Below are 7,989 nucleotides of genomic sequence, written 5' to 3'. Positions count from 1 at the left end.
GTTAGTTAGTTTCTTTTCGTTTTTGTAATCTAAATGATCTATTCTAAATGCCATTCCTTACTTCTACAACCGGAAATTGTGTGCACATACGTATGGGGGAGGGGATGTCTCAAAATATAGAACAGTACGCAGATGAAAGAGATAATATAGGTTTAAAATAGCTGTTGCTTCTTAGCTCCGAAATTGTGGTCAGCATTTCGAGAACTACCATGAGATACCATCGACTTTTTCTCTGTCGCTTCTGTGCCCGCGCTTTCTTCACAGACAGTGACGGCTTAAGGACTAGTGCAACTTGCTGTCCGACTTTGTCGAAGCATCCGACAACTTTAAGGCTCTAAATAAGAGCACGCTGCGTTCCTTCAGAAAGGAGAAGGATGTAATATTTGATTTTTTTCGCTTGGTATTAAGAAGAGCGCAGTAGGAGCTCTAATATAGATGAAAAAAATAGACGAGAAAATTCATGCTATACTTCGAGGATTCACAATGAACTCGCATGAAGTGACTTACGGAGTTCACAGAAAACGTATATGAGCATGGCCGTGCTGGGACGTCAACTCAGACTTCCCAAATTCATATCCAGTCTGCTCACTACAGTGTCCTTGGAGACCGATAATGGAGACCGAGAGTGTGCTTACCTACTGTTGTTAATGATTGACAGGCAATTTATTTGTCACGAGCCTCCAACATTGACTGTCGAAGTGTTGTGGATGCGTGTGCAAATGGCGTGGGGGGGAGGTGTTTGCCAGGAAAATGTCCACGCCTTGACTGATTATATGTCACGACATTCAGAAGATTGTAGCACACGAAAACTTAATACCAACTGAATCAGGGACCTTGTATATTTTTCTAATCCCATTCAGTGGTTGTGTAGTATTCATTTCTGCCACATGTAACTTTCTTACGATAGTGCGTGTGTATTCGTAGACGAGAGTGGGTCGATGCTGAAGAGAGAAATAAATTGAGAGAGAGAGAGAGAGACAGAGAGAGAGAGAGATAGTGTGTGTGTGTGAAAGGAGGGGGGTGGAGGGATGCGGAAGGTATGATACTGACAACTACGGAAATATGGTCCATACGTTATCATTTGTTTCTTGAGAATGACCAGGTAGCTGGTGTATGGGAGTGTTAGGTTCAAGGAAGATGCGGATGGCTGTCACGGTTGATCTCATAATCTGACACTCCTTTATTTCCTGTTTGTTTAATTTTTGTGGCACGGTGTTCAGCAGTCTTGATACAGAAATAGATATTCGGTTGATACCATTTCAGGCTAACAGCACAACGTAAAATTACGGGAAAGCATCCTTATGTTGTTGGTGTATGGGTCGAGGTATTTCAAAAAAACGCTACTTTTCCGTTCTACTCTGGGCTACATAGATCTGTAACTGTTTTACCATTATTATGCTTTTTATAACCAAGTATTATCCCACTTTAGCTGAAATTATTGTGGATTTTCATGTCTTACATTAATGTGCGTTATATACTAAGCTGCGAAATCTTACGTCTGCAGTAGTAATTCACACGAAGAGAAGAACCAAACAGAATAGGTAAAAAGGATAAAAAAATATAATTAAAAATAAAATTATGCGTACTTACTTTTTACGAATGAACATTTCTCCCACGCCCATATGACTGGTGCAACGACCTCTCGAAACGTAAAGAACAAATCTGTCATCATCGTAATCCCGAGACGCGTTTCACGTCTTAAAACGAATAAAAGGTCGTAATACAGGTCCTAGTGAAAACGACTTGTTGGCGCATCTGTTTATTCACGGTGAACATTTTTGCTGAGAAGACAGCAGAAAAGGAGAAATTAAAAAACCAACGAAAAGCAGCCAACTGAACAAACAAACAAATGTCACTGGGTCACAACCCGGTAGCCACACGACCGAACAAAACCTCGGAAAATTAATTTGAAAAAAAGAAAAGGAAAATAAGCGGAGCTGTTTAGTATATCACTGCAAACGAATGAGACTGTGTTTATTTCGACCCGTCTTGTCCTCAGCGATCGTTTTAATAATTCACTGAATTTGTTTTGGTAAAATTGGGTTTGAAAGCGAAAGTCGTCATGTCTGCGGCACTTCATGCATGTTTTTTGTTCATTTCCGAAAACAAGCCTCGTATTGCTAACACCTGTAGAATCTTACAGATTTCACAGGTAAGGTCCAGATTCTTCAAAGACTCGATATGCTCTGGATGAAACAGCTTTAAACTCCTGATTACTTTACAACTGAGCTAATGTATTACATATTTGACGTTGTGCTTGTAAGCGAGAAAAAAGTTTAGAAAAGTTTTGAAATTATATTTAAAGTTTCTTGGACGTCGCGAAGTGCTCTAATTATCAAACACTGGGTGAGTATAGCGAGGGTAATTTAAGCTCCGTTTTAAGAAACAGCTAGTTTTTCACGATTCTCAATGATTTTGTCGTCATATCTGCTGAACAATGTGTCGTAAAGTGATATAATTTTGCAGGTATGGTTCAAATGGCTCTGAGCACTATGGGACTTAACATCCATGGTCATCAGTCCCCTAGAACTTAGAACTACTTAAACCTAACTAACCTAGGGATATCACACACATCCATGCCCGAGGCAGGATTCGAACCTGCGACCGCAGCGGTCACGGGGTTCCAGACTAAAGCGCCTAGAACCGCACGGTCACGCTGGCCGCCCTTTGCAGGTATATCCAGTGATATAAATGGACGTTGTGTGTAAAATACGTTGCGAATACAGTTAGCAGTACAGCAGAAATAAATTAAAACTTCATGCGTGATGCTGTAGTTTAACTGCATGACCAGTGATACTGTAGTAAGCGATAAACTTTTTTCTTTGCGTAATTTTATGGATGGTGTCAGCGACAAAAAGTTCCGTGAAGGTTGTAAGTTAGGTGCAGGGTTTACTGCAAGTCGATAAGTGCTCTCATTCCCAAATACTCGATGAATACACTTTGGGTGTTGGCGCGCAGTAACCTAAGAGACCTCAAGATATACACCAAGTTTATAATTGTTATACTTGTCTCACTGTATTGGACTTTCCACATCAGATTATACTTCTTAATGAGTTGATTATTTCATGATTTTAAATATTTAACTTCGATCGCTATTTATTTGAAATATTGGAAATCTAATGTTTGTTGCTCCTGGAACACGTTAGAGAGGTACAAGTTACAACTGGTTTTGGTTCCGCCTCCCAGGATAGGCTAGTAGCTTAGTGATGTACGGGGTGGTTATCATTAAACTTTCGCTACTTGAGAGGATCCCTATGAATAACAAAGTCATAGTAGAACAATGAATTTTTGTGGAAAAGTTTGTGAGCACACGATGAAGAAGAATACCGAATAAATCACTGAATAAACACATTTTAATTTCCACAGATGAGGGTAAAATTTGGTAATTGCGTACAATATTTACATTCGAGTTACAAACGGTACTCAATGTGGCGACCATCTGCATGCACGACTGCCTGGAACTGCAATAGAGGTATCGTTTCCAACTGTCGAAGGGTGACCCATGAAATCTTCAGCTCTGATGGCACGGCTCGTCCACTGCTTGGAGATCGCACATTGCGTCCGTGGCAACAGTAACTTCTTCAATAATTTGTGGTGCAATTGGGTGTCGGCCTCTCCCTGTAGCCATTCCCAAATCCCCAGTTAATTTGAAGTTCCGAATCGTGTCCTTCAACCCCGGCGCGGAAAGAGGAGCTCTCCGTATTCCTGTAATGCGTCGATACTCGCGAAGATCAGCAGCACTGTCGCTGCTAGTTTGATAAAACAGCTTTTCGAGTAAAGCCCTGCTTACCTGTCGAGACCCATGCTGACGTCTGCAACTGAAATGCACACTGATGCTTGTGTTCCAACCCTATGTCGCCGCACCAGCACCGGCGCCTGACGGCAAGTCATGACACTAACACCTCTAACGATGGTTCAAATGGCTCTGAGCACTGTGGGACTTAACTTCTGAGGTCATCAGTCCCATAGAACTTAGAACTACTTAAACCTAACTAACCTAAGGACATCACACACATCCATGCCCGAGGCAAGATTCGAACCTGCGACCGTAGCGATCACGCGGCTCCAAACTGTAGCGCCTAGAACCGCTCGGCCACTCCGGCCGGCACCGCTAACGACACAAATCCCGCATCCGAAGTGTGAACATTGTTCCTGTAAAGTTGGGTACCTATATGTAAATAGTTGTCTTATACCCTTGCTCAAGTAACGGAAATGTAATTATAACCACCCTGAAGGCTGCTTACGCACTCCCCTTTTATCATGAAGAACACACTTCATTTTTGAACGTTAATTTAATAATACGCCTTTTTTAATAGTAATCTAATGAGTCCTTATTTCCTAGCGCCAATCTAAGAGTCTTATATTACTTATATCGTCAATAAACGAACACCTCTGAAGCTAATACGTCATCATACAAGAAAAAATTGAAGTAAATTGTTTCTGGATACTTTCTCACTTCAGTAATCAAGACTTAGGTGAGTCACTGATGTTCCATTCTATTACTACAGCGCAGAGGCGAGCTGTCGAACGGCATATATGGTTTTCTGGCCTCAAAATTCAAGTTAAGGATTAATAGAACAAAGAGCAAAGCACTATTGAGTATAAGAAGCTAATCAACAAATTGCAGAAGGCAGAACAGAATATGCAAAAGCAATAGTCTGGCTAGGAATCTAGATCACATACGACGTCTGGAGAGAGGAATGCTTAGGAGACAACTGCTGCAGGCGAGAAGCGCCCTCATCTCGCTGAGGAATCTGCCAGTATCGAACATCAAACCTTAGTCGAGGAAGAAGCTTCTGAAGTCTGTGTACAAGCGATACAAGGGAGAACATCGCCGAGGAAGAGAACGGTATATGGTATCGATAGCTACGAAGCCACGGCGTAGGTGCAAGTTCGTAGGTTGGCACTACGAGAGCGGACGATCCACACCGACGACAGTGCCCTCTAGCCGGCGCTGTGCAGCTCTACGGGCGCCGCTCTAGATTCTACCCATTTGATCACGAGTAGACGACCAAACAACACCGTTTCATTTTCATAGTGGGCGAGCCACTACCGATTTTGCTTGTGTAACTCTGTCAGCTTTGATACATCCGGCTTCGCAACTACGTGCTCCTCAGTACAAGGTTATGTATTCACGTTTATTATTGTGTTGAGATATAGTAAAACCACTTTTACTTTACTTCCGGTACCGACACTTCTACCTCACCTGCTCCTCCTAGCTTCCTACATTCGGCCTACCCTCTAAATTACAGGAGCAGTCCCACGCGTCGCCTTCCAGGCGGGATACAAAACGGAACTGTTCGTTGAAGAAGATGGATAAAAAGTGGGTGAGCCCACAAACTATGAAATGAAATAACCGTAAAAAGGATATCGAAAAAAGGTTATTGGAAATCACTAACAATAATCAAAGATGCATAAATTATGTATTAGTTATGGCCTCAAGGATTGATTAACTCGTCACTGAAGAATGTCGTAGATATCAAAAAATGTAAACAGGAATGTGTATCACAAACTATATAAATGATACAGCATTTTGAGCTTAAGTACTTATCATGCAGCTGGATTTAAAACACTGCGTAAATTTTTTGGGTTTGAAGTATTATCGACGAGATGAGTTTCGCAGTAGATTAAAAGTAGTAAAACAATACCTAATGTAACTGTAGGATCATTTTATTGCAGTATTTGGACATCTATAATAATTTCATCCGTTGTTTAAATTCATATATTTATGTATAGTCACGATCAAGTGCTACATAATTATGTCCGTAAGGCCTGCGTCACAGATAAACGATAGTTCACGATATTTGGCGAAGTAACAAATCAGTTTATTCCCCAATTATGACGTGCTCCAAAGAAAATGAAAACCATTCGATCAGTTACAAAAGATGCAGATTTAAGTCTTGAAACTTCTACGGGGTGACATTTGTCGACTATCTGCAAAATGGAAACCAGCAAAGATCAGTCCTTTTTATCGCACACATTTCACAAGAAATATGTGAGAACAAACAATATTTTTCGAAGAAAGTTTTTCTTTTACCGCAGCAATGCGTATGCCAATCACTGCAGATGCCACGATAAAAACTATCGAGCAGCTACATCATTCATCATATTCCACTACCTAATTTGAGAAATGCCTCGGTGTGAAGAAGATTACATCGGATGGCAAAATGAAGCGGCAACTCATCTCCACGCAGATGAATGGCGCCACTGGGGCTCAAGAGATGACAGTGAGCTTGTTTTATCATTTTATGAACGAAACAGTTTACATCACTTTTTCCTATAACTTTTACGACCGGGTTTCCGCCGAATTAATCCCTGTGCAAACTTAAAACTAAAGAAGTGAAGGACTGTTTCCACCACTAACGTCATTTTATGTCCATTATTGTAACTCACATACTGAATTACTTAACATTTAATTCTACGTCAGCCGCAAAGTTTTATTTTATCCATTACGTGTTTCAATGGTTAACTGTTATCATCAGGTAGAAGATATTTTCTAATTGTAACTGATTGTGGGAAGCGGTGATGATTATGTACAACAGCGTGTGAGGTGGTCAAGAGGTTATGTTGTGATACGGGCCGTTGGTAATTCAACGAATTAAACACAGAACTTAAAGATGTAATAAAAGCAGATGGTTTCAGGGTATTAAAATGACTAACAGTGCAAGTGAATCAGTATTTGTGATGCATTCTACAGCTGAAAATCGCAACTGCGTCCCACTATACACCACGCAGGCCCTGATTAAATTATGTCTTAACCTTGTACCGTTAAACTGTAATAAATTTCTCTTTAATACCATAATAAAAATTAAATATAGTCATAAAAATTATGAAATTCTTTGCAAGTAGATGCTAAAGACTCTGCTTATACCTACCTTCATTATAATGTTTATGATTAAAAATGTGGGAGACAAGATAAATATGATACTTAAGTTACGTGTTTTGATAAGCACACAGTTCTAGAATTAGTGCCTATATGATAACATGTATGAATGTACTGGTAGCTAAGTTGTATATCAAGAAATAGTTACACTCATTATAGACACACATATTCAAAACTGTATTGGACACTGCGTCGAAATTTTCAAAGAGAATGCTTTATTTGCTTGCAGAATAATTATTGAGTGTATTTTGGCATACTTTCTTTTTATTGAAAGTATGCAGTACCTTGAGATCATCATTTATGTCCTCGAATGTGTGATCTGCAATCAGGACCAGTTCCAAAACATTTCGATCCACACAAGCAACATATAATTTGGTGCCCCTTGCCCCCTCCTTTCTTCCACACTGGCGACATTCATTTGGTGCCCCTCACCCCTTCCCCTCTTCCCTTACACGGTAGGTACCTTGGGCTCCTGGTAAGACCGTCACAAATAAATATGGTGAGAGAGGAAATCGTTTGTTTAAGCTGCTAATTATGATACACCCTGAGTACAAATTTTGCACCTATCAGATTAGCACTCCAAGCGACCGCTTATTTCGCTTGGGCCGTAAACAGGCCGTGCCTGTAGCTTCGATGTGTGTGACTGTTGCTGATTTTTCTGGTCTTATATCACAATGCGTTTCTATGTTTCTTGAACTTAGTGTGAGAGCAAGAGGCAGGTTTTTCTATTCCTATGTTGTAGTGAGCATTCATTAGAAAGTAATTTCCTAAATTAGTTTTTTTGAATTTCTCATCATTACTTGGAAGATAACGGATTAGTCAGTGAGAGAGTTTGTTGTTCCTTGAAAAAGCTATTCTCATTTTATGTGGTTTATAAACAATGCCTTTTTTGTGAAACGTCTCCTAAGTACATGCTTGAATATTTTTCTTGCTTTTTAATGTTTTCATAATTTTTTTATTTTTCAGCTAAATTGTATATCAGTGTGGATGCTTAACCACTAACTTCAGCAAGCTGTTTAGTTATATCCACTTCTTCGTCATGATTCTCTGTACAGAGAGGGATTCTAAATGCCCTATCGATCATGGAGTTAGTTGTATGCTGCTAT

The sequence above is a fragment of the Schistocerca serialis genome, chromosome 2, assembly GCF_023864345.2.
Source record: "Schistocerca serialis cubense isolate TAMUIC-IGC-003099 chromosome 2, iqSchSeri2.2, whole genome shotgun sequence".
Taxonomy (NCBI): Eukaryota; Metazoa; Arthropoda; class Insecta; order Orthoptera; family Acrididae; genus Schistocerca; species Schistocerca serialis.
Note: the sequence above shows the minus strand (reverse complement) of the source record.